General features: G+C 48.5%; 1 protein-coding gene across 32 annotated transcripts in view; it reads left to right on the top strand.

The window, feature by feature from the left end:
* CAMTA1 (calmodulin binding transcription activator 1) overlaps window positions 1-20,382 on the top strand; it is a 964,942-nt gene that overhangs the window by 893,830 nt on the left and 50,730 nt on the right. For 2 of the 32 annotated variants that reach the window (XM_039474353.2, XM_039474355.2), the window contains exon 1: window positions 7,626-7,887. The exons of 24 other annotated variants lie outside the window; for them this stretch is intronic. The gene's annotated coding sequence lies outside the window, so the exon portion shown is untranslated. Of the gene's footprint in view, window positions 1-7,624; window positions 7,888-8,545; window positions 9,055-20,382 lie in introns of those variants that run through there. 6 more of the 32 variants (XM_039474364.2, XM_039474366.2, XM_039474359.2 and 3 more) reach the window with 4 other exon arrangements.

Genomic DNA, 20,382 nt, shown 5'->3' on the forward strand with positions numbered 1-20,382 from the left:
ACCCCTGAGCCCTCACCGAGTGTCTACCAGGCCCTGGGCTATCCACTTACGTTCATTATCCGGTGTCATCCCGGCCACATTCTAGGAGATCTTTTCATCCCCATTCTACTGATGAGGAACGTGAATCTTAGAGGGGTCAAGTGACTTGTCCTATGTCACGCAGCTAGGGATTCAAACTCAGCGCCTGGCATGGAAGCCCAGTGGGTGCCTTATCACCATGCCTTCCCACCACCTGAACTGATGTGGAACGATCTGCCCATTGTATCCTGCTCCCCTTCACAGCACAGGTGTCTCTGCATTTCCCCCACTTCAATGGGGAGAATCGCTGTGTATTTGATCATCCAACATGTATGTAATAGTGGGGGCCTGGTGGGGGTTGCTTCGGGGATGGATGGGCCTGTATCAGCCCGAGAGAGTGAGTTGAAGGTGGTTTAACCCAACTTTTTTGGATTCTTTCCTGCATTACAAGTCCATTAGGAGAAATTCAGGCTGATGGCTGATGCACCCCTTCCTCCCTCCATATGAGAGCTGGCACCTTCCCAGGATGATGCCAATCACGGTATGTCCTGGTAGCAAACACCTTTTCTCCCCACCACCTTCCACATCAGTGATGGGGCCAGTTATTTCTTGCTGTATAACAAGCCAGCCCAAAGCTGAGTGGCTCTAAATGATGAGGATGGGGGGACGTTCTCTTGATGCCGTAAGCTGGCCAGGCTCACGCACGCAATTAGACTCATGGGACTGATCATCTTAAGCCCAGAGTCCCTCTAGCTGAAGCACAGGGGCACCTGCTCTGTCAGGTCATGCCACACACTGTGACCCATCCCACACCGCCTTAGACCTGTCCCTTCAGCAGCAGCAATGGATTTGGATTAAATGGGATTTTAAAAGAATTATGTTAAGGCTCTAATCCAGGGCGTCCAGTCTTTTGGCTTCCTTTGGCCACACTGGAAGAATTGTCTTGGATTACATATAAAATACACTAACACTAACGATAGCTGATTAGCTAAAAAAATAAAATAAAATATTCACAAAAAACAATCTCATAATGATTTAAGAAAGTTTACAAATTTGTGTTGGGCCACATTCAAAGCTGTCCTGTGCTCCACGCGGCCCACTAGCTGCAGTCTAGACAACCTTGTGGTATAGTCTAAACTGATTTTACAGAGGAGGAAACTGAGGCACAGGAAGGGAAAGAAGCTTGCCATACAGGTAGTTCTGGGGAGGCAGGGGAGCTAGCATCAGAGCCCAGGCTGCTAACCCCAGGCCAGGACCCTGTCCCTGACCTCAGCACCTCCCTCTTCCTGGACAGCCCAGGGGCCCTGATGGGTGCTGGCCAGCTGGAGCTGTTTGAAGCTCTCTGCAAACCCCGCTTTGGCCCCCAAATCAGCCAACCATTGTGATCTGCAAGGAGAACCCCAAGTTCTGAACACAGTTCCCGCCAGGATCCCCAGCTGTCAGGGACATCATCTTGGCCAGCAGGGACTTCATGGACTCTCCCCTGGCTTTTTCATGACCTCCTGAGGCACCGTGAGAAACTGCCTGTCTTCTGACGCCTTCTGCCCTTGGGAGTCACCATCATGTGACTCAAGGCCTCTCCTGTGTCCGTCTCATCTCCTCACTGAGTAGTCATGGGACAGGGCCTGTCTATTCAGATTCCCCTCCTGCCACTGTACCCCACATAGGCCCAGACCGACTCACTGAGAGGATCAGCCATCAGACCCTCCTGACCTGGGCCTAGCTTTTCTCATTGGTCAGCCTTCTTTTCTCAAGTACATATGTCTTCATTCTTGCTCTCACCTTTTCTTTTGGAAACTGAGTTTCACTGTTGTTGCCCAGGCCGGAGTGCAATGGCTCCATCTTGGCTCACAGTAACTTCTGACTCCCAGGTTCAAATGATTCTCCGGCTTCAGCCTCCTGAGTAGTTGGGATTACAGGCATGCACCACCATGCCAGCCTAACTTTTTTTTACTAGAGATGGGGTTTCATTATGTTGGCAAGGCTGGTCTCGAACTCCTGACCTTAGCTGATCCACATACCTCGGCCTCGCAAAGTGCTGGGATTACAGGCATGAGCCACTGTGCCCGGCCTCTCTTCTCCTTTGTCTATGTGTGAGTGTTACAGCTTTATTGAGATATAATTAACATACCTACAATTTGCCTATTTGAAGTACAAGTCAAAGTTTCTGAGTATTTTCACGGTGTTGTGCGGTCATCACCACAAACTAATTTTAGAACATTTTCATCCCCCCAAGAAAGAAATCCTGGCACCCACAAACCAGGCTCACTCCCCATTCCTCCTAGCTCCCCACCACCAACCTCCCTAAGCAACTATTAATCTACTTTCTGTCATCGTAAACCATCCTAATCTGGACATTTTCTATAAACGATATAATACAATGTACGGTCTTGTGGCTGACTTCTTGCACTTAGCATGACATTTTCAAGGTTCACCCATGATGGACCATGTATCACTATTTCATTATTTTTATTGCCAGATGTTCACACCTATGGACATCTGTTTTCATTCTCTTGGATATATACGTAGAAATGGAATGGCTGAGTCACGTCATAACTCTTACGATTAAGCTTTCGAAGAACTGCCAGACTGTTTTCCTAAGTGGCTACACCATTTCACATTTCCACTAGCAGTGTATGAGGGTTCAAATTTCTCCACATCCTTGACAACACTTGGTATTGTCTGTCTTTTTTGATTATAGTCACTTAGTGGGTGTGAAGTGGTCTCTCATTGTGGTTTTGATTTGCATCTCCTTAGTGACTTGGATTTCCTCAAATGTTGAGCATCTTTTTATGCCTTTATTATGGATCTTCTTTGGAGAAATGTCTACTCAGATACTTTGCCCCTTTAAAAAATTGAGTTAGTTTCTTTTCATTTTTCAGCTCTGAAGAGTTCTCTTTATAGTTGAGATACAAGTCCCTTATGAAATATGAGATTTGCAAGTATTTTCTCCCTTTTAGAGAAATGTCTTTTTACTTCTTGATGTTGCCCTTTGAAGCACAAAGGTTTCTAATTTTGATAATGTTCAATTTATTAATATTTTCCTTTGGTTGCTTGTGCTTTTGATATATTTAAGAAACTATTGCCGAATCCAAGGTCATGAAGGTTTACTGATAAGTTTTTTTCTAAGAGTTTTGTAGCTTTACCTCTTATATTTAGGACTTTGATCCACTGTGTTACATCTTATATATGGTGTGAGGCAGGGGTTTGACTTCATTCTTTTTCATGTGGATAGCTCATTGTCCTAGCCCCATTTGTTAAGGACTATTCTTTCTCCATTGAATTGCCCTGTCAGCTTTATCTGTGGCTTTTTAAAATGTTTTCTACTTCTTCAAGCCTTAAAAATTATACTGAATATGTATCTTGCTCTTATTTTTAAATTGCCACTTAGTTTGAGCAGAATCCTATGATTTTTTTTCTTTTGCTGCAAGTTGATACAATGCAGAAACTTCTGATTGCTTATCAGACAGGAGAGGTTAGATTATGCTGCAGTAACAACCAATTCAATCTCAGGACTGAATTTCCCACTCATGGTACAAGTCCAACTCCAATTGCTAGGCAGAGCCTTACTCATCATGGTCACACAGAGGCCCAGGCTGGCAGAGGCTACCTCTTCCAATAAACAAACTTGCACCATTGCCAGGGCTGGGGGAAAGAATGTGATGGGCAGGTGACTGGCTCTTAAAGCTTCTATCTGTAATGATACACATCAGATTTACTCATATTTCATTGACCCAAAAAAGTCACAGGGTCACATTTAACTTCAAAGGGTTCAGGCCAGTGCAAAGCACCCCCAGGGATAGCAACCAGGAATATTTGGTATATACTATTAATGATCACTGTTTCCCTGGAGTGTATTGAAATGTAACAGGTGTAATGAAATCAGTTGGTTTGGACAGTCTGTTGTGTATCTTGAACTTTAATTACTGTAGTAAAATTCCTTTGGAGAGGGTGAGGCTGCATGAAACCAACATCACGGCACTGCACTCCAGCCTGGGCAAGAGTGAGATCCAATCCTTTGTGGAAATTTCTAGACTGTTCTGTTAAAAAATAGCTACTTAATGGTGAGAGTTTTTAGGTGCTTGGAATGGGGAGAATGAGCACAGTCTCTGAAGTTGAAATCCAGATCCCACTGCTTCCCAGCTGTGTGGCTCTGAGCAAGTTATCTGACTTTGTGAAGCCTTTGTCTTACCCTCTATGGAATATCCTACCTACAGGAGAATTAGCAGCACTGTGAGTGCCTAGCACAACAGCAGGCAGAAAATAGGCCTCCATCAGACTCAAGTTCCCTTCTACCTCCTCTGCAACAGGATCCATGTCCTGGGTTCATCCTGAGGCCCTCAGCAGGGTTAGGGCTGAGACAGCAACTCCCTGTATCTGCTTTCCACCCCTTTACAAGACAGGGTCTTGATCTGTTGCCCAGGCTGGAATGCAGTGGCGTGATCATGGCTTACTGAGCCTCAACCTCCTGGGCTCAAGCAATACTCTCACCTCAGCCTCCCCGGTAGCAAGGACTATAGGCACACACCACCATACCCAGCTAATTAAAAAAAAAACTGTAGAGAGGTCTCACTGTGTTGCCTAGGCTGACCTCAAACTCCTGGACTCCAGTGATCCTCCTGCCTCGGCCTCCTAAAGTACTGCAAGTGCCAAGTGTCAGCCACTGTGCCTGGCTGTATCTGCTCTAAGGGACAAAAACTGCCTTTGATCTGGGTCCTGCCAATGGACTCATAACTGAGTCAAGTTTTCTTTTTCTCTTTTACAAAACAACCCAGGTATACTCAAAGCCCGATAAAAACCCAGTGTAACAATATGCTTGGATCACACACATGCCTTAATCTCTCATTTTCTAACTTGGAAGAAAGGAACACAAATACCACAAGGAACCACCTATGGAGATTTGGTTCTAGGGTGCTGGCAGAGCTCCGGGCTTCCTCAGGAGCACCCAGCTCATTCTGCCCTAGCCCTGACTTTCCAAGAAAGCGGCCAAAGGAAGCCTCCCACTCCTGTGGTGCAGTGAGGACTCAAAGTAGTAGGCACTCCAGGAGAAGGAGCCTAGCTTGAGGAACAGTACCAGGACAGTCTCCATGCAGAAATATCACCCCAGGTAGCTCCTGACCCCAACCCACTCAGCAGGGCTCAGCCAGTGCCTCCTGGGCTGCTGCAGCCACGACCCCACCTGTCCCACCTGCCCGGCAGAGGTGGGGGGCTGCTGGAGGAAGGGTGAGGGGTTGTGGGTACCCCTGAGGCCCCTCCTCAGACACTCGGATGCCAGGGTTGAATCCTGCATCTGCCAAAAAAAAAAAAAAAAAAAAAAAAAAAAAAAAAAAAAAAAAAAACCAGGAAAAAGAACTTCCCCACCTGAGAGAGAAAAGACCAGAGATTCCTTCTCTTTAACTGGGTTTCAGGTGACTGAACTGGATCCAAATCACCATGAGTTCCCGACACTTTAGCGTATAGAGGCAGCCGCTGTCTCTCAAGCCAGCCTCCACCCCTGCTGGTCTCTTGCTCACAATCCATTCAGAGCAATTCAACAACCATCAGCTGAGCCCTTAAGAGTGTGCCCAGCCAGCACTGTGCAAGCTACTGAGATGTCAGGCTTTGTTCTTGTTCTCAGGGAGATGAGGGCTGTCCGGCTGATAGCAAAAAACAACTAACATTTAGAAACACTTTATTAATGTATGCTGGACATATGGAAATTTGTTGGACATATAGAAAAGTCCACATATTCTAAGTATGCAACTCAATGAGTTTTCACAAACCAAAACCAGTGCCCAGGTCAAGACTAAAACAGCACCAGAAACCAGAAGCCAACCTCACCCCAGCCTCCAGCCACTACTCCTCACCCCTAGGTACCCTGTTTTGGCAAAGTTGGCAACAGTAGCTAACTATGAATATACATCACTGCCAGGCACTCGTACATGCACTTCCACCGATTGATTCCTTTAACTCTCGCCCCACAGATATGAAAGCACAGAGAGAAGGGTGCACAGCCAGCAAGAGCCCACTCTGAACCCAGGCGGTTGTTTCCCACGTGTCCCTGATGACTACCCTTTCATTGCCGCCCTGGAAACAAACAGAACCCACTCACTGTATACTGCCACACCAACATAACAAAGCTGCAGGTTCGGTTCTGCTGAGGGCGTCAGGAAAAGCCACTGAGGGTGGCCAGATTTGAGCTGGACCTTGATAATGCATAGGACTCTCCTTAACAGATAAAGGGGAGGAGGTGCATAGCAGAGTTGTGAGGCGGGGGGTGGGTAAAGGGGTTCCTGTGTGGTGACACGGGGGGCGGGGAGGGGTTGAGACAAGTGTAGAGGGAATACTGACCTAGAGCAGGATTGGAATAAGTACTGGGGCTTTGCCAGGACAGGCTTCGGAACAGGAGCTGAACTTGCTCGGTTTACAGTGGGTGGAGCCCCCGAGGGAAGCCATGGACGATCTACCGGCACGGGCAGGACCCAGCTTGGTCAGGGTGTCCTTCACGCGGCCTCTAACCAGCGATTGCTCATTGGGTGTACAGGCTTAAGGGCTCCGCAAATGTTGGGGTTGTTTCTGTGTGCGTTTGGGTAGGGTCAGAAAAGAGACTCCACCCACAATGTTGAGACACCTTTTTACCCAGATGGCAGAGGCATGGCCGATTTTACAGATACTTGACTATGTATATACATAAACAAAAACAAAACAGGCGGTCTCATCGCAGGCCTGGGGTCAGGCACTTTCTCTGCGCGAGCCGGTGGGACCGCAAACAGCACAGGGGCGGAAGAAAGGAAAGGGGGTCCGCTCGGGACGGCTGCGAGGAGCCCTGAGCCTCGATGAAGAGGTGCGGCTTGGGGTTTGTAGCCGCGGCGAGAGGACCTCACGCAGAAGTCCCCAAGTGCGCAGGGCCGGAGCTGGAACTTTGGACCGCAGAGGTTAGACCCAAAGGGTGGGCGGAGGCCCAGACTCCGGCTAAGGGGGGTCGAGCGCCGCACCCCTCAAAGCCGGAGCCGCCGCCACCGTCCCCGCCCACCGTTCTCCGCCCCGCCCCGCCCTCCCTGGGTCCTCGGCCCCCGGCCCCCTCCTCCCGCTAGCGCCCCGCGCTCCCCCGCTCGCTGCGCAGCGCCGGCTCCTCCCGCCGGCTGCATTGCAGACGCCGCCGCCGCAGGGCGCGCCGGGGCCGCGCAGGGAGCCCGAGCCCGAGCACGCGGGGCCCTCGGCGCGGAGCTCCGGGCGGCCCCGACGGCGCTGGGAGGCAGGCAGGGCAGGCGCGGGGCGGCCCCGCGGGAAGGGGAGCGGGCGGCCCGCGAGGGGCTGCTGGGGCCGTCGGGCCCGGCAGCTGGCGCCGCCGTCGGGGTCGGAGCCGTCCGGCCTCGAGAGGACTGTGGCCGCCCCCGTCGCGGGCCGCGCTGAGCCGGGCGGGCGGGGCGGCGGGGGTCGCGTCGAGAGGGGCCGGGACCCAGGACTCGCGCGGGGACGCCCGCGCCGCGCTCCGCCCGCACCCTCCGGCCTGGCCCCCGCCGTCCAGCGCGGCTCGGGCGCAGTTCCGGCGCAGTCCCCGCGCCGAGCCGCTCCGCGCCCCGCACCTGCCTCTGCCCGGCTCCGGGTGACGTCGCGCCCTCCGATTGGGCCGCGCGGCTGGGGGGGCGGGGCCAGGCCCGGTGAGCTCACCGCCGCGCCTTGCCATTGGTCCGGGCGGCGCACTCGGGCAGTGGCGGGGAGACCGCGGTACCCGGAGCCCCGCGAGTCGTTCCAGCTGCGGCGAGTGGAGCTGAGCGGGCGCTGGGCCGGGCCGGGCCGGGCCGGGCGGGGCCGGGCGGGGCGCGGGAGCCAGGGAGCGGCGGCTCGGCGCGAGCCTGACCGAGCGGGAGCCGAGCTCAGCAGGTCCGGGTGAGTGCGCTGCGGCGCGGGGCGCGCGGCGGGCGCGTACGGGCGAGGGCGGTGGCCGGCGGGGGCGCGCGCGGGGCCGGGGCGTGGGGGACACGCGTGCTCGCGGGTCGGGGGCGTGGTGCGCGGCCACGCGTGTTTCTGGCGCGAATGTGCGAGACCAGGCCGGGAGAGCGTGCGCGGGCCGGCATGTTTACGCGCGGCGGGGAGGGCCGCGAGGGCGCGCGCGCGCGTTTCTGGCGCGAGTGGGGAGTGTGGGGATGCGGGAGTGGCGCGCCCGGTGTGAGAGGCGTGTTTCTGGGTCGAGAGTGGGGATTGAGTGTGAGGTGCGAGGGGCTGCGGGAACGGGATGCGTCTGGGCGACGAGTGGGTGGGAGCCACGCGTGTTCGTGCCGCGAGTGCTATCGACGCCCGAGCGTGCGTGGGGCCCCGGGCCTGTGATTGGAGTGGCCGAGGGCGTGATGGGAGCGCGTGTTTGTGCAAGGGGCGTGTTCGGTGGGTGAGAGCCACGCGTGTCCGGGTGCGCGCGCGGGCCGGATGCTCTTCTGGAGCGGTGCTTGGACGCGCGAGCGTGTCTGTGCCGGAGCGAAGGCGGGAACGCGCGTCGGGCGCGCGCGGGCGGGGCTGGGGCGGTGTCGGGGCTCGCGGGGGCCCGGCCCGCGGCGGGTGTGTTCGGGGCGCTTGATGCCTCCTCGCCTTGGGCTTTTGGGACCCAGCGCCGCCCCCATCCCATGGCGGGGCCCCCGGGGTTCCCAGTGTCCCTGGGCCGGCAGGTGTGGCAGGTACCGGGAGAGGTGGGGACACAGCCCTGCGCTCCGCCGCGGGGTGCGGGACCGGGCAGCGGGGGTTGCCTCTGCCTGCAGTCCAGGGGAGGGGAGGGACGCTCGGTTCATCCGCGCGCAGAGTGCAGTCCCGAAAGTGGACGGAAGGCCCGGGAGAACTTCTGAGAGCTTTGCTTCCCTGCAGACTGGCGACAGGAGAGCACGTTCCACGCGCAGATGGGCCAGGATAGACGCTCGGGGTGGCCTTTTCGCGTTTTCGGACCTCTCATGTTTTGGTTTCTAGGTATTGCGCCTCGGTAGAGGCGGCGCTGATGGCATTCGGTGTTTGAGACTTTTGCGATTTCTGTAGATTACTGCAGACATCAAAAGCATTTTCCCTACAAATCAGGTATCAGAACCGATTTCTGAAGTCATGATATTCTTGCAGACTTATCTTACTAAACAGTTGCCTCACCAGGAAAGGACGACAATTTTAAAGTCCATTTTCTGTTTTGCCCACTTTTACTTGATATGATTTCTCTTGGCAGCCTGGTGTATCTAATCTCGGAAGCCGACTCAGTTAATGTGAGAGGTGCCCTCAGATAACTACAGAAGTGCCTCATGTGTTTGGTTGGTTGGTTGAATGAATGCGTTATATTTTTTCCACCAGTGAGGCCAAACCCTGACATTTTAAAATTGTGCTCCCAAGTTTTATCGATAAAATGTCTGGCTCTGCATACAAAGGAATCTTTTTCTCTTCCTGCTTTGAGAAACTGTTCAGTTTCCCTACAGAATCGGTGTCTTATGGAGAAACTATTGCCGGGAACCGGGTCAAGAGAAATGCATTATGCAGACGCACTTTTCCTGCTGTGTGTTTGGAAGAAGATAGTTATCGTTCCAAGACCAGAATTAGACACTAGCAAATAAATTTATGTTTCTCTTTTTCTTTGTATTAGATTTAGAGAGTAATAATGTTTAATGTTCTAGAAAATAGCACTTACTTACAGGGTATGTATTTCATAAATAAATTTAAGCTAGTAGTGAAAACAAGCAGAGAATGACTGTATTCCTGAGGGACCTTGACGAGGTTGTCCTGATTAATTACAATCTGAACAACCCAAATGGAAATACAGTATTTAATGCAGTCGTTAATAACAGTCTTGTATTATTATTATTATTATTTTTTTTTTTTTTTTTTTTTTTTTGAGGCGGAGTTTCGCTCTTGTTACCCAGGCTGGAGTGCAATGGCGCGATCTCGGCTCACCGCAACCTCCGCCTCCTGGGTTCAGGCAATTCTCCTGCCTCAGCCTCCTGAGTACCTGGGATTACAGGCACGCGCCACCATGACCAGCTAGTTTTTCGTATTTTTTGGTAGAGACGGGGTTTCATCATGTTGACCAGGATGGTCTACGATCTCTTGACCTCGTGATCCACCCGCCTCGGCCTCCCAAAGTGCTGGGATTACAGGCGTGAGCCACCGCGCCCGGCCAGTCTTGTATTAAGGCTTTGGCTTTGCTGATACCCTGGCGGATGCATTATTTCAGGTTTCTCTTCAGTCTTCTTTTTAGGACTGAACTGAGCCTTCACGAAGAGCTGTCGCTGCTGCAGTATCTTCATGTGGGTCTGTTCTAGAAGCCAGTACGTGGGTAACAGGTGGAACTGAGAATTACTGACTTCATATGAGAAAGACCATGAAGTTAAATAATTGGTTGACATGCAAGTTTTCCGAGTGAAAGGTGTGAGGTTCTTTTTGAAACAGGGTTTTACTCTGTTGCCCCGGCTGGAACACAGTGGCATGATCGTGGCTAAGTGCTGTGCAGCCTCCACCTCCCAGGCTCAGGTGATCCTCCCACCTCAGCTTCCTGGGTAGCTGGGACTACAGGTGCACACCACCATGCCCAGCTAATTTGTTGTATTTTTTATGGAGATGGGGCTTCTCCATGTTGCCCAGGCTGGGCTCAAACTCATGAACTCAAGTGATCCACCTTGCTCGGCCTCCCAAAGTGCTGAGATTACAGGGGTGATGGTGGGAGAATTCCAGATGTGATGGATTGAATTACATTAAAGACCATGTGTTAATATTAGTCACATTTAACATTTTGGAAGTGCCTATTAGCCTGCTGGGTGACACCAATGGATAGTGTCACATCATGTCATGGGGGCATTGGCATTCATAGTCATGGAGACCTTCAGTTACAGTCTTACTCTCTTCTTGAATGAATTGGCCTGAAGTCAAATGACGATCTTTTCTTTGCTATTGTCTGATGTAACTACATTTGGGTTAACATGACAGGCAAGAAGATGCCTTTGCCATCAGGGAATAATGTACTCTTCACCCCACAAGCGGTATATGGTATGATGATAATACCTTGTGAATAGTGGCTTTAAAAATAGGGCCGGGTGCTGTGGCTCACACCTGTAATCCTAGAACTTTGGGAGGCCAAGGTGGAGAATCACTTGAGCCTAGGAGTTCAAGACCAGCCCGGACAACATGGAGTAACCCCATCTCTACAAAAAAAAAAAAAAAAAAAAACGCAAAAATTAGCCAGGCATGGCGGCACATGCCTATAGTCCCAGCTACTCGGGAGGCTGAGGTGGGAGCCCAGTAGATGGAGGTTGCAGTGAGCTGTGATTGTGCCATTGCACTCCATCCTGAGCAACAGAGTGAGACCCCATCTCAACAAAATGAAACAAAAAATAGCCAGGCGTGGTGGCTTTCAACTCTAATCTCTGCACTTTGGGAGGCCAAGGCAGAAGGATCGCTTGAGCCCAGGAGTTCAAGGCTCCAGTGAGCTGTGATCATGCCACTGCCCTTCAGCCTGGGCAACAGAGAAAGACCCTGATTCAAAAAAAAAAAAGAGTGAAGGAAGAGAATGCCAGTATGATCTTGTTTAATGCTTCACTTCAGTAAAGTTCCTTTCATCTACTAACTGAAATTTTAGTTTTGAAAGTATCATGATCCCTATAATTTGCTTAATTTTATTTTGTCTTATAAACGTTGAACATAGAGCATAGCTTAGACACAATGTGGACAGACTGGTCACCTCATCCTTGAAGCACCTTATATACATCAGTTGTTTAGCAAATGGAAGCTAGTGACTAAGTATTACTTTGAATAAGGTAAAGTATAAGGAGTTTAACCAGGGGAAATGGTTCTAGGAGTTATAGTGCTGATTGTAAAGCTATGTAATGTTTTTGTAATATGGAAAGTGATTAGAAGCCATGTAAATAAATATTTCTCCATTATATTAAACTCATATTTATCAACTACTAAAATTAATCAGTCTCTCCGTGTTTTTCACCTTTCTTGTTTGACCTGACTTTCACCATTCCCTCAGTCATATTTCCGTCTCCAGCCAGCCTCGCCCCGTCCCCAGCCACATGGCAGGAGCCCCCATCACGCGCAGTCAGGCTGGTGTGCTGGTGTGCCTGCCCTCACCCACACTCCATGTTCACTTCTATGTCTTTTTTCTCTGAGCCTCACTCAAGTCCTGTCTCATTAGTGAAGCCTTTTTTCTCACCTCCCAGCTTAGATTAGCAGCTGCTTATGAGATGTGGAGGGGCGGCACCAAAGCTGTGTCTTCTACTATACCTAGCATAATACCCTCTGGGAATTGAAGTTTCATGCATATTGTTAGTTGCAAAGAAATTATCCGGTGTGATGCTACTCACTGGATAGGGTAAGGAGACTGTGTTTCCTCAAGCCCAAGACAAACCTGATCCTACTCCTTGTCTTCAGCTCGGTTTCGCCTGTTGGTCATTTAGGCACAAACTCCGAATTATCTCCCATGCAGGCCAGTTCAAGGCCCCTCCCTGGTGGCTGTGAGTTTTCACTTAAGTGGTCTTGAGGTAGCCCCCAAAATCTTGGACACTGTACCAGTGTAAAATAAGCCTGATACCTGAATCATTTTCCCAGACTTAGAAGATTGGCCAGAAGCCTGCTGTCCAGGAATGTGTGTAGATAACAGCTGTTTTCTTTCATGTAATACAGCAGGATGGGCACGGGGTGTTTGTTTTGGCTCTCCCATTCACTAAATGAGAAATGTTAGGTGTAAATTACCTTGTATTTCTGGATCTCTTACCTGTTTTCCAAACCCATTAGTGGTTCAGAAAAGCATGGTCACCATCAGATTTTAAAATCAGAGTGCTTTGCACATAGAAAGGGTACATATTGATTTGGAAAGCTTTTTTTTGTTGTTTCCGTATGGGGGGGTGTGCTGCCTTCTGTTTCTTTCTGTGGGCCACAGTTAAAAAAAAGTGGTAAGCCACTGGAGTGGATAATTCATAATTCTCTTTCAGTTCTGCTGTCCTGCTGTGATTCTCTTCTGTGGTTCACCTAAGGCCTGAAAGAGTCAAGATACCTCCATATGTATGAATTCAACAGATGGTCTCCAGCCAGGCCAGAGCTCATTGTATCTCTCCTTGTCTTACTGAATGTTTGGGCAGTCAACATTGAATCACTGTTTCAAATAAGCAAGACAGTTATTGCTGCTGTCATTTATTACATGTTTTGTAGAGAAATTCTAATAACATTTGTGTACTAAGGTATATTTAATGATAGTGAATAACAGTTTTTTATTTGTAAATGGAAGCAGAACTTTTCTGATAATTACTTAGCAAAAGATCTACATTGCAGTTAATAGATTGACTTTTTTTATTACTTTGGTTTTTGAAACAGACTCTCACTGTGTTGCCCAGACTGGAGCGCAGTGGCACCATCTTGGCTCACTGCAACCTCCGCCTCCCAGGTTCAAGGTATTCTGGTGCCTCACTGTCCCAAGTAGCTGGGATTACAGGCATGCACCACCACACCCAACTGATTTTTGTATTTTTTGGTATAGATGGGGTTTCGCCTTTTTGGCCAGGCTGGTCTGGAACTCCTGGCCTCAGGTTATCCATCCACCTCAGCCTCTCAAAGTGCTGGGATTACAGGTGTGAGCCACTGCACTGGCCAGTAGATTGACTTTCAACTCCTCTTCCAACTGCAAGTGATGGAACTCCACCTCAGACTGGCTTACATAATAAAGGGAATTGGGCCAAGTGTGGTGGCTCACATCAGCAATCCCTGCACTTTGAGACGCCAAGGCAGGAGGATCTCTTGAGGCTAGGAGTCTGAGACTAGCTTAGTTAACATAGCTAGACCTCATCTTTAAAAAACATTTGAAACAAATAGCTGGGCATGGTGGTACACACCTGTAGTCCCAGCTACTTGGGAGGCTGAGGCAGGGGGATTGCTTGAGCCCAGGAGGTTGAGGCTGTGGTGAGCCATCATTATATTATATTATACCACTGTACTCCAGCCTGGGTGACAAAGACCCTGTCTCAAAAAAAAAAAAAAAAAGAACTTTATTGACCCTTATGAAGTCCAGAATTAATTAGTGTTATCTTCAGGTAGAACTGGCTCTAGATGCTCAATGATGTCATTAGGCTTCCCCCTCTGTCCCCACCCTGCTCGCCTCCTCTATGTTAATTTTATTCTCAAGCAGGGAAGGGTCCCCAGTATGGCAGCAAGATGGCCCACTGAGCTCCAGGCTTCTCCCAAACTAGCAAATGTCTCCAGGAAGACAGCTCTTCTTCTTTCTCTTTAGTTCCTGGAAACGTTTCATCTCTTATTGGCCCATCTTGAGTCACGTGTCCAATCTCTTGAATAAGGGGAAATGGCTCATATGCCCCTGGGGTCAAGCACTGGGCTCTGTGTCACGTAAACCGGGTATAGTTCCTCAGTTCAGGCTCCTCTAACAAAGTACCCTGGACAGGTGGCCCATAAACAACAGAAATGTCTTTCTCATAAAATCTGAAAAAGTCCAAGATCAGGGTGCCAGCATGTGAGGGCCACTTCAGGGTTGTAGACTGCTGACTTCTTGCTGTATCCGTATAAGGTGGAAAGAGGGCAAGTTGCTCTCTGGGGTCCCATTCATGAGGACTGTACGTACTCTCAAGACCTAAGCACCTTCCAGAGGCTGCACTTCTAATACGGTCACACTGGGAATTGGGATTTCAACATAGGAGTTTGCGGAAGACACAAACATTCAGTCCATTGCACTCTCCAAGGAAGAAGCAGGTGCCCTGATCAGGGAGGAAGGAAGGGATGCTAGTGGGGCCAACTGTGAAGGAACCGACGCGCTTTGATCCTCACGGTTGATTGTTACGATCCTAAAGAAAACACCATCCTGAAGCCACAGAAACTCACTCTAGGGCTTTCTTCCTTGCTTTTATTCTCGTGGTCCTGTTTTAAATGAGAGGGAGGAACCAGAACTTATCATCTTTTAGTGAATCTTTAAATGGATATTGACTAACAATTTCCAGGACCATTTCCAGAAAGTTTGGCTCAATTCCTTAGTATCATACACTGTGGTTTGGATTAATCAACAAATAATTTATTTAAAAATCCTATTTCCTGGTGAAAGAAACCATTTCGGTTTAGCCAGAACCAGTGGCCCTGGTGCACATGTGTGTGCGTGCGTGTGTGTGTAAGATGTTTAATACTGTAAAAAATAGGAAGTACTTAGCCTTAAACTGATGATTCTGAAAGCTTATAAGTCAGTTGAATAATATTTCCCAGAAAAACAGTGCAATAAATAGCAGGTAGGTCATAGTTCCTCAGTTCTGAGAACAGGAACCTTTTGGGACCCACTATAGATATTCTGCATTTGCAGGAGTAAAATAATTAATGTGTGTGCACACATACATAGATATTATAAAACATTGAACTACGTAATATATACAGTCTACCAACATATAAAGTATGTGTTGTAAAACAAGTGAAAGAGTGAACCTCACGCTTATATATTAAGTGATGCTGCCTAAGTAAGAAAGTATATAAAATAACTTAGGTAAAGGGAAACGGTTTTGGTGAAGATTCTTAATTCACAAGGTAGAACTCCAAATGGTTCTCTGAAAATGCAGTCTAGCTCTCTAATGTTTTAGAATAAAGTTGGATAAAGTAAGTAATACAAGTTTACTGATAACATAACTCCAACATTATTCATTATAATTACTATCTTTTTTATTTTTTTTGAGACGGGGTCTAAGCCTTTGCCCACACTGGAGTGCAGCGGCACGATCTCACCTCCACTGCAAGCCCTGCCGCCCAGGCTCCAGCGATCCTCCCACCTCAGCCTCCTGAGTAGCTGGGATCACAGGGGCACATCACTATTCCCAGCTAAGTTTTGCATTTTTTGTAGAGACAGGGTTTCTTATGTTGCCCACGCTGGTCTTGAACTCCTAAAGTCAAGCAGTCGATGTGCCTCACCTCCCAAAATGTTAGGATTACAGGCTTGAGCTACCACACCCAACCTAATCTTATTTTTATTCCCAGTTGGAACAAAGAGAGTGAGAGAAACCTTTCTGAGGTACCTTGGATAATTAAAACAATGATAAGGAAATATATTCGTCCATTTTCATACTGCTATGAAGAAATACCCAAGACTGGGTAATTTATAAAGAAAAAGAGGTTTAACGGACTCAGTTTCACATGGCTGGGGAGGTCTCACAATGATGGCAGAAAGGGAAGGAGGAGTAAGGTCATGTCTTACGTGGTGGCAGGCAAGAGGGCATGTGCAGGGGAGCTCCCCTTTATTAAACCATCAGATCTTGTGACACGTACTATCATGAGAACAGCACGGGGGTAAAAACCCACCCCCACGATTCAGTTACCTCCCCCTGGGTCCTGCCCACGACAGGTGGGGATTATGGGAGCTACAATTCAAGATGAGATTTTGGGGGAGGCACAGCCAAACCGTATCAGGAGAGTGTGGGCTAAAGAGGTGATTCTGTCTGTCAAGGATTGTCTGAAGTGGAGTTGACTGACCGCACGCAGCGAGTGAGGGAGTCTCCGGGGATGGGAGAGGCAAGGGTAATGGGAAGACTTTGGGTCAAAAGCCATTTCCCACGGTGGTCTCCGGGTGGCATCCGTCATTCATCCGTGCAGTTCGATTGGAGTCTGCGCTAGGCTGGAGTAGCCCCTGAGCCTGATGAGAAAAAGAGGAAGAGTGTGGACCGAGACCTTCCTGACTTGGAGACTGTCTGTATCAAAAAGGTATCCTCAGGGTTAGTTTCCTTCCCAAACTCTCCTGTGGCAGCAGTAGTTTCAGGGAATCCTTATCAGAACCACCCCCCACCGCACAAAAAGGTTCACAGACGGTTAGGAAACACACCTACCGTCGGCTATTATCAAAGGATAGCGTGTGTTAGCGTATTAGGGTTCGGAAAAGTCTTCCCTCGATGAAGTGTAAATGTGTGTGTTTGTGTTTCACCTGGTATTTCCAGAACATCTTAGATACGGCATTTTGTGTTTGTGGTCTTCAGATGCAACCTGGGAAAGGTCTCAGGAGACCTTCCTCACGGAAGAGTTGTGAGTCTGGGGCATGGTTTTCTGAACCCCCTGAAATTGAATGCAAGATCTTATACGTATGTCTTTTTTCTAGGAAAGGACTCACAGCCTTTATAATTGTCAAAGAGCCCATGAACAATAAGCATAATTGTTGTTAAGGGTTCTTTTCTAACAAGGGAGCTTGAGTTTCTCTTAAATTTCTCTCATCTGTCTGTTTTCTGTCAGCGTAGAGGATATTGCTCAGTGAGCGCCACAGTCATTCAGGGGTCCACAATGAAGAGGCCACGTTATCAACAGGGGCTGAGCGGTCACTTGATTATTGTGCTGATGGTTGAACAGATTTAAAACTTCGGCAGCTACTCTTTCCACCAAGAATTGTGGGAAAGGTATCTGTGCAGGACACTGACTTTTAGCCAAACTCCAGATACATTCATTCCTGAAAACAGAAGAAAATAGCATGTTACTTCATTGCAGTAAAGAGACTTTTTTAAAAGGACCAGTGACCTGCAGAAGAGAAGGGTGAGAGTGATTTAGTAACATGCAGCTTAAAACCAGCGAACTCTAGGAGGCTTTTCCTTCGAGAAATTTAAAACATCCCGACTCATCTACCTTTAGAGTTCGAAATTGGCATGTATCCCTCTGAATGGTCTACCCTTAAGCCAATTCAAAAGAGAGCTGTGAAGTTGGACCCCACTGGGCCTTTGCTGAATTGCTTTGATGAAATGGTGCTTTGGTGTCTTTAATGCGAAACCGTAATAAACAGTCACTTGAAACCTAGTAGTGCCTTTATCGCAAGGATGTTGAAATCTATTAAATCTGCTTTTCTAAACCCTTAGAAAGTGGAAAAAAAGAAGAAATAAAAAAGAAATCTAGTAAATCACAGCATCCTTCCTTTTTTTTTTTTTTTTTTTTTTTTCCCCCGAGACAGAGTCTTGCTTTGTCGCCCAGGCTCTAGCATTGGGCATGATCTCAGCTCACTGCAAGCCTCTGTCTCCTGGGTTCAGGCGGTTCTCCTGCCTCAGCCTCCGAGTAGCTGGGACTTCAGGTGTGTGTCACCATACCTGGCTAATTTTTTTGTATTTTTAGCAGAGATAAGAGTTTTGCTATATTGGCCAGGTCAGTCTCAAACTCCTGACCTCAGGTGATCTGCCTGCCTCAGCCTCCCAAAGTGCTGAGATTATCGTGCTTGGCCCACAGCATCCTTCTGATTAGGACCTATGGGAGAAATTCCTTTCAGGTCTTAGTACCGAGGAAAGTCATGCTATCCAAAGCAACTGACATAATGTGAGCCTGAAACTCACTGCCCCGCTTTTTTCTTCCTTTGTTACGTTCAGCCCAATTTGGGACTTGTATTTCACCATATTGGAGAGCTTAGTCTGTGTTTTCTATGTGACAGTTCTACCGGAGCTTGCTTTTATTCTTGTCTCTCGTGAGTCCTGATTTTTGTCTAATCTGTTATTAATCACGAGTATTTTTGTTAGCCACCTCAGGCAGGATTGTTACCAGTTAAGTGAGGGCAGGGAGGGAAATAAAGAGGTTCAAGGGGAATGAGCTGGGACAGGGAAGGGAAATGAGGAAAAGAGGGGAAGAGCAGAGAACAAGAGACTGAGGAGCATTTGGAGGTATCAGGGATTCCAGAGAGAGCTTCCAGGAAATAGCGCCCAGTGCCACCAGAGTTGGTCATTAACCTTTTCTTCCTTTAACTGCTTCCTTAGCCGCTTAGGGGGCTTCCGTAAGGCTCTCCAGATTGCACAGCCCCTGAAACTGGATGAAATCAAGTTGCAGCTCATAACCACACCTTTTTTTTTTTTTTTTCTGAGGTCTTGTCTCTCTGGTCCAGGCTGGAATGCAGTGGCACAATCGTGGCTCACTACAGCCTTGAACTCCTGGGCTCAAGTGATCCTCCCATCCCAGCTTCCCAAAGCACTGGGATTACAGGTGTAAGCCACTGCGCCCAGCCACATCCCCCTTTCACAAAAAGCACTCCTAAGTATTTTGCTTTTCTACCTAATCCAAGGCATGTTTTAATGCTGGCCTCAGTGATTTGTACGTTTGTTCAGGCCTCACTGATTTGAAATTTGCAAGAATTGGAGGATGACTCTGGTCTTTCGGTGGAGTGCTAAGGGATACAGAGTACTTACCTAAATTACCTCCTCCCAAACTCAGAGGAAGTGAGTGCGGCGCCGCCGTGGGAGAGCATCCCTTGACGTACTCTGACGTGGCATACGGAGACGTGAGACGGGAAAGAACCCTCACAGGCATCGTGACGCTACTTGAAAGAAGATTAATGACTAAGAATTTCCTAAAACCCTGTGCTTCCCTTGGGGAGATCGTTTATTTCTGAATAAAAGGTTTAAATGGTACATTGACTTTTTAAAAATATCATCTGTTTATCAGAAAGGTCTGTGATCAATTACAAAATGGTTTTGTTTTGTTTTTGAGACAGGGTCTCTCTGTTGCCTGGGCTGGAGTGCAGTGACATGACAGTAGCTCACTGCAGCCTCCATCTCCTGGGCTCACGTGATCCGCCCCCCACCCCCGTCTCAGCCTCTACAATAGCTGGGACTAAAGGCACATGCCACCATGCCCGGCTAATTTTTTAATGTTTTGTTTAGATAGGATCTTACTGTGTGGCCCAGGCTGATCTTCAGCTCCTGAGTTCAAAGTGCTGGGACTACAGGCCTGAGACACTGCCCCAGCTAGTATTCTTAAATCATTTCATCCATTAGGACCTATTTTATTAGTGCCTAATGATAAAGATAAAATATTGGACAGACATTTTATCCAGAATACAGCTGTTTATTTTAAAGTATATACATTTCATTCTACTTATGTTAGGTTGGACTTATTTTTGGGAAGTTGGAAGGACTTACCTATATGTTTTCCAGATTTTATAGCACTATGAAAAAGATTATAATTAATAAGTTTGTGAGTTCTGGAACAGAAGTCTCTCTATGTAGAATCCAGTGTTTAGAAAAATACATATTTTTGGAACATTTTGGGCTTTAACTCTCACAAGTTAGCAAGACAGTTGGGACCATCTGCACAGATGGTCCCCCTGCAATTAGTTCTGAGAGCCGAGCCTTGCCAACAGCAGGCCTCTAGACAATGTATGGAGAATGCACTCAACACCGCTCGTGAAGACGCAGCCATCCCACCACTGGGTGTGTAGCCACAGGAAATGAAATTAGGATGTCGGAGAGAGATCTGCACTCCTGGGTTTACTGTAGCTCTGTTCACAGTAGCCAGATAAGGGAAGCAGCCTGATTGTCCATCCGTGGATGAAGGTGTAAGGAAAGTGTGGTGTGTGTCTACAGTGGAGTGCTATTCAGCCTTCAAACAGAATGAAATCCTGTGATTGGTGACATTAGAGCATACAGACAGCATTATGTGAAGTGAAATAAG

Source organism: Saimiri boliviensis, chromosome 11 (assembly GCF_048565385.1).
Source record: "Saimiri boliviensis isolate mSaiBol1 chromosome 11, mSaiBol1.pri, whole genome shotgun sequence".
In the NCBI taxonomy this organism is placed as follows: domain Eukaryota; kingdom Metazoa; phylum Chordata; class Mammalia; order Primates; family Cebidae; genus Saimiri; species Saimiri boliviensis.